The sequence below is a fragment of the Manacus candei genome, unplaced genomic scaffold, assembly GCF_025592945.1.
Source record: "Manacus candei isolate 608988 ecotype Guabito, Panama unplaced genomic scaffold, ASM2559294v1 h1tg000049l, whole genome shotgun sequence".
Classification (NCBI taxonomy): Eukaryota; Metazoa; Chordata; class Aves; order Passeriformes; family Pipridae; genus Manacus; species Manacus candei.
Window position 1 is genome coordinate 25,169,265 of NW_026138097.1, and position 6,000 is coordinate 25,175,264.

Here is a 6,000-nt window from a genome sequence, read left to right on the forward strand (position 1 = left end):
CATGGCATTGCTCCTCCATCAGGCAATGCCCTGGGGGGGGCCCGGGGCTGCAGGAAGCCCCTGGCCCCAGTCCCCTCAGTGCGGGACACCCAACACGGCCCTACCAGATCAGCCAACACCTCAGGGACACCCCTGGGCCGTGGCAGCCCTCCAGACACCAGCGTCCCCATGGATTTGGACACCACCCCAGCTCTTGACATCAGTCTGGGCAGTGATGTCCCCATGGATGACGACAGCCCGTCAGGCTGCGACCTCTCACTGGCCAGCGACGTCACCATGGACGAGGACAGCCCGTCAGGCCGTGACCTCTCCTTGGCCAGCGACGTCACCATGGACGAGGACAGCCCGTCAGGCCGTGACCTCTCCTTGGCCAGTGACGTCACCATGGACGAGGACAGCCCGTCAGGCCGTGACCTCTCGCTGGCCACTGACGACCCCATGGATGGTGGCTCGCCCTCAGGCAGTGATCACGTTGCGAGCTGTGACATCTCACTGAGCAGCGATGTCCCCATGGATGAGGACACCTTCCCGAGGGCTGACATCTCTCTGCCCAGTCACAGCACTGCCAGCCACCCAGGCCCACTCCACGGCCAAGCCATCGGGGCCCATGGGGTGACTCCAGCCAGCGACACTGGGCTGCGTCGCAAGGTCCCGCCGAAAAGGACTCGGAGCCACTTGCATTGCTCCCAGGGAGCCGTGGGCACCAGCCGGGATGATCGCAGCAGCATCCCCATGCCCACGGCCCATGCTGGCCCCAGTGGCACCAGCCCCCAGCCCAAGAACGCCTCGCTCTGCCCGCCCAAGAAGATGCCATCCACTGACCGCAGTGTCCCCAAGTCTTCCAGAGCCGTCCTGAGCACGGGACACTGCAACACGGGCGGCACCAAGCCTCAGGACCCTCAGCAGGGTGCGGGCACGGACCTGCCACCGCCTCAGAGCAGCGTGTCACCACGCAACAACATCGCTCTGCAAAGGCGGGGCAGGAAGAGGAAGAGGGGCTCTGGGCCAAGCACTGGGAGCAAGTGCAAGGCTCCCGCAGCCAGGGCTGGGGCAGGAGGTTGTTGAGGGACAGATCGTTTGGGGATCTGTCCCAGGGGGAGGGACAGATCGTTTGGGGATCTGTCCCAGAGGGAGGGACAGATCGTTTGGGGATCTGTCCCAGGGGGAGGGACAGATCGTTTGGGGATCTGTCCCAGGGGGAGGGACAGATCGTTTGGGGATCTGTCCCAGGGGGCGGGACAGATCGTTTGGGGATCTGTCCCAGGGGGAGGGATAGATCGTTTGGGGATCTGTCCCAGGGGGAGGGACAGATCATTTTTTTCTGGTTATCAATTAAAAGATTTTATTTTTTATTCCATAAGCTGTCTGTGTCTGCATGGAATGGGGAGGGAGTGCAGGGTGGTAGCAGGAAATGGCACCAAGCAGGTCCACCAAGGCCCAAAGGGCTCCAAGGGCACCCAAAGGGCACTCCAGGCCTGAGTCAGCGCCGGAGGTGCAGGCATTCATGGAGGGTCCCCTTCCCTTGGGGAAGCAGCCCTTTGGCATGGGAGCCAGAACAGAGGGGTCCGTGCAGGACTCACGCACATGGCCCCACGCCGAAAGCAGCCCCGAGCACAGCCTGGGCACTGTCCTCCCACTCTGGGGTTTTAGAAGGCTGCTCCCACTGCTCCCACTGACCCCAGCATGTCCCCAGTCATCCCACTGCAGCCCCAGACAGAGCTCCTGCAGGCTGCCCCGGGGCTGCATTGGGCAGGGGCGGGAAGGGAGCGGGAAGAACGTGCTGGGAACCATATGCAGGGCCTCACAAAAGTCCAGGGAGACAACCTCTGTAGATCTCTGGGAGGTAGCACTTGGGATGTATCGAGCTCTGTCGGGGGGTGGGCGGCGAGCCACTCGGGACTGGATGGGTCGGGATCAAAGGGCAGGCTGGGAATGGGGACGCTGCTGAGGGCACTGCGGGGACACCGCGGGCCTCCTGAGCAGCAGCAGCAGGATGGGGATGAGAGCTCTACAGGCAGCTTGAAGCAGCCTCAAAGTCACAGTCCCTGGCTCTCGTGGGGCATTCAACTACCCTGAGAGCAGCTGGAGAGGCAACGCAGCCAAGCACAAACAGTCCAGGAGCCTCCTGGAAGGCATTGCTGACAACTTCCTGACCCAGGCGGTGGAGCCTGCCACAAGGAATGCTGTGCTGCTCCACCTCATCCTAACACACAGGAAAGGCCTTGTTGGAGATGGGAAGGTAAGGGACAACCTTGCCTGTCGAGACCACGGCACTGTGGTCTTCTGAAGGTCCAGGTACTGGGAGACACATAAATACCAGGAGACAGAGGAGCTAACTACGAAGAAGAAGCTTTTATTCCAATGAAAGGGAGAGTTCACCGAACAAACCTCAGTGAGGCCTCTCAGCTCAGTGGAGGTCGCAGCCCCCTTTTATCCCCTTTACCCGGAGCGCTGCTCCCTCCCCAGCGTTTCTCCACTGGCTGACATACGCCGGGGTTACAGGCTTCCCAACACGCCTGCTCTGTGTCCCCCATTATGTCCCTCGGAGGGGGCTGGGAAGGTCACTGGCGCTTTTCAAAATGGAGGCCACAGCACACTTCAAAACGGAGGACGTGGCCACCTGAGACCTTCTCTGCCGCTGATCGGTGCCCCTGTCTCTGGGTAAAGGGCACCACTTGGTAGCCAACAATTGAACCACCAGTAACTTACTGCTTCTTACTGCGAACTGCAACTACCCTACAAACTTTGCAAGCGCACTTTCTTCTTCCTAAGGGTGGAGTTGAGGACTGGGGGAGGACGAAGCAGGGCAGCATGGAAGATCAGAACCACGCACCTCAGGAGAGCTGACTTGAGCCTCCTCACGGATCTGCTTCCTCCTTGCCTGATGCCCTTTTTCCCCTCACTCACTGCTCTAACCCCACAACCTGATTTGCTGCACACCCTGTCTTCCTAAAACACCGCCCAGTTAGTCTTTCTCGATGGGCCGAGCTCCTTGTTTCCCTTTGCCCTTGTGCCAATGCCAGGGAATGGGAAATACCCTCATTTTTATGGTTGGGCTTTTGCTGCCCAGCCTCACTTTCTGCAACAGTTGCACAGTTTTCAATCTGCTTCTGTCCCTGTTTCTTTTAATGCCCAGATTTTCTCCTAAACAGCCAGCCGACATCCAGGCAGTCACTGTGCCCAGAACTGCCAGGAGAACTCCACAGGTTCAGAGGCTCAAGTGGGCAGAACCTATCTTGGATACAGCCTTGCCCGCTTTGAACATCGGATTCCACGTCAGGAGACAGATGCTGAGCACTCCCGAAGACCCCCCTTTTCTAGACCCAATCTCCAAGCACAACGGATCACAGCACACACCTAAAGTGCCTCTGACCGTCACCTGACAGAACCCCCTTCTTCTTGTCCACGCTTGTCTCCCCATGGAACGGAGAGCAGAAAAAGACTCTCCAGTGTAAGGCCAGAACTGCCAGGTTTACGGCAGAGGCAGAGAAATTGCCCAACCCTTGCCTCCAGGATGGTGAGCTTGCTCCAGGATCCTTCCACCAGGCACTTTTGGTTGCATTGTTTGGTTTTATGTCAACGTGCATCGCTTCCAGCAATGGTAACTTCCAATGCTGAGAAGTCACGGGATTAGTCCCCAGAATGAGGTGATGACCTTCGGTAACCAGAGCCTGACTTCGTATGGCCAACGCTTTTATTTACCTCCCGCTTTCTGCAGCTGCCCCCTGCTTTTCAAGACTCCTAGAAGAGTTTGCGCTGGAAGGGACCTTAAAGCTCATCTAGACAAGGTTGCTCCAAGCCCCAGCCAACCCGGCCGTGAACACTTCCAGGGATGGGGCAGCCACAGCACCCCCGTGAGGGTGGGGCCTCACCACTCTCACGGGGAAGAATTTTTTTCCCAGAATCCCATCTAATCCTGCCCTCTGCCAGTGTGAAGCCATTCCCCCTTGTTCTGTCACTGCAGTCCCTTGTAAATAGTCTCTCCTATCCAAGCCTTCTTGGTCCTCCCTGTTGTGTTGAAAAATTTGGAAGTTGATGTTGTGCCAGCTGGCACCAGCCAAGCCCTGAGCCGGGTGCAGGACCTTGCGCTTGAGGTCTGAGGTCACTGGCTTTGTTCAGCCTGGAGGAGACTGAGCTCAGATCTCATGGGGGGCTGCAGCTTCCTGCCAAGGGGCAGCAGCGATTTCTGCTCCGTGTGACCAGGGACAGGACCCCAGGGAACGGCTGGAGCTGTGTCAGGGGAGGCTTAGGTTGGATATTAGGAAAAGCTTCTTCCCCCACAGGGTGGTCGGCCACTGGAACAGGCTCCCCAGGGCAGTGGTCTTGGCCCCAAGGCTGCCAGAGCTCAAGGAGCGTTTGGACAACGCTCTCGGGCACTTGGTGGGATTGCTGGGCTGTCCTGTGCAAGGCCAGGAGCTGGACTGGACCATCCTTGTGGGTCCCTTCCAGCTCGGGATATTCTGTGATTCTAACTCTTTGGTTAACCCTTTGTCTCCCCATGAAGAGCTGGCAAAGCTGTTGGGGGTGGGGCAGAACAAGGGAAGCTGTTCTGCCTCTATGACATTGTTGCTGCCTCTATGACATTGTTGCTGCCTCTATGACACTGTTGCTGTCTCTATGACACAACAATGGGAGCCCCAACATTCCATCCCTGGAGACGCTCCAAGAGGAGCGTCCAGACCCGGGTCCAGTCAACAGACCGGAGCGGCCGCCGAAGCTGACTGACCATGGCTCTGTCAGCTCTGTGGCAGCGTTGTGTGAGCTGGAGCTCAGCCATAGCCCAGCTCCTGCAGCCATTCTTCTCTCGCGGAACCTCCTGCCCCACAGGTGAGGACAGACCCTGAGCCCGAAAGCCCCCGGACGCACGGCGGGGACATTCACAGCCCTTACTCCCCTGCCCCTTGCCCTCCTCCTCCTCAGTCCTCTGAGCGCCCGACACCCCCCGACTGGCATGTGACCTCCAGCATTTGCCCTTTCTCGCAGGATCAGCCAACCTCGGCCAACAGCCTGGCCAGAAGCAGCAGCCCTTGCCAGCTCCCTCTGCCCCAGCAGCAGGTATGGCAGTCCCATCTGCCTTGGCCCCTCGGCATTCCCTGCCCCCCAGCCCCTCCAACCCCCAGGCCTGCCCTGACTCCTCCAGCCCTGCCGGCACCTCCGGCAGCCACAGCACCCCTGTCCCCCTGCCAGCTGGGGCACCTTGGCTCAGCACGGCACAGCGAGCAGATCTGGCATTGCCTGGCCCAACTCTGTTCAAGCAAGAGCTTTTAGAGATATTTTCCCAGGATCTTGGGGCCATCTCTGCCATTTTGCCGTCCCCTGTGCAACCCCATGGCCGTGGCACGGCAGCTCACCCCGCAGGGATGGTCCCTCACACAAGCTCCCGCTCAGAGCAGGGGGATGCCTGTGTTCGGGACCGGCTCCGCGGGTGCCCCAGGAGACTCTCCCAGCCCCGAGCCCCCCCATCTCCCTTCTCCCCTGTGCCAATGGCTCTGAGCAGTGACTGCTCCAAGCCCCACCCATATCTTCTGCTCCGCAGGGACACGGACTCAGCTGCCTCCACCAGCCCCCTTGGCAAGCAGCCATGGCATTGCTCCTCCATCAGGCAATGCCCTGGGGGGGGCCCGGGGCTGCAGGAAGCCCCTGGCCCCAGTCCCCTCAGTGCGGGACACCCAACACGGCCCTACCAGATCAGCCAACACCTCAGGGACACCCCTGGGCCGTGGCAGCCCTCCAGACACCAGCGTCCCCATGGATTTGGACACCACCCCAGCTCTTGACATCAGTCTGGGCAGTGATGTCCCCATGGATGACGACAGCCCGTCAGGCTGCGACCTCTCACTGGCCAGCGACGTCACCATGGACGAGGACAGCCCGTCAGACCGTGACCTCTCCTTGGCCAGCGACGTCACCATGGACGAGGACAGCCCGTCAGGCCGTGACCTCTCCTTGGCCAGTGACGTCACCATGGACGAGGACAGCCCGTCAGGCCGTGACCTCTCG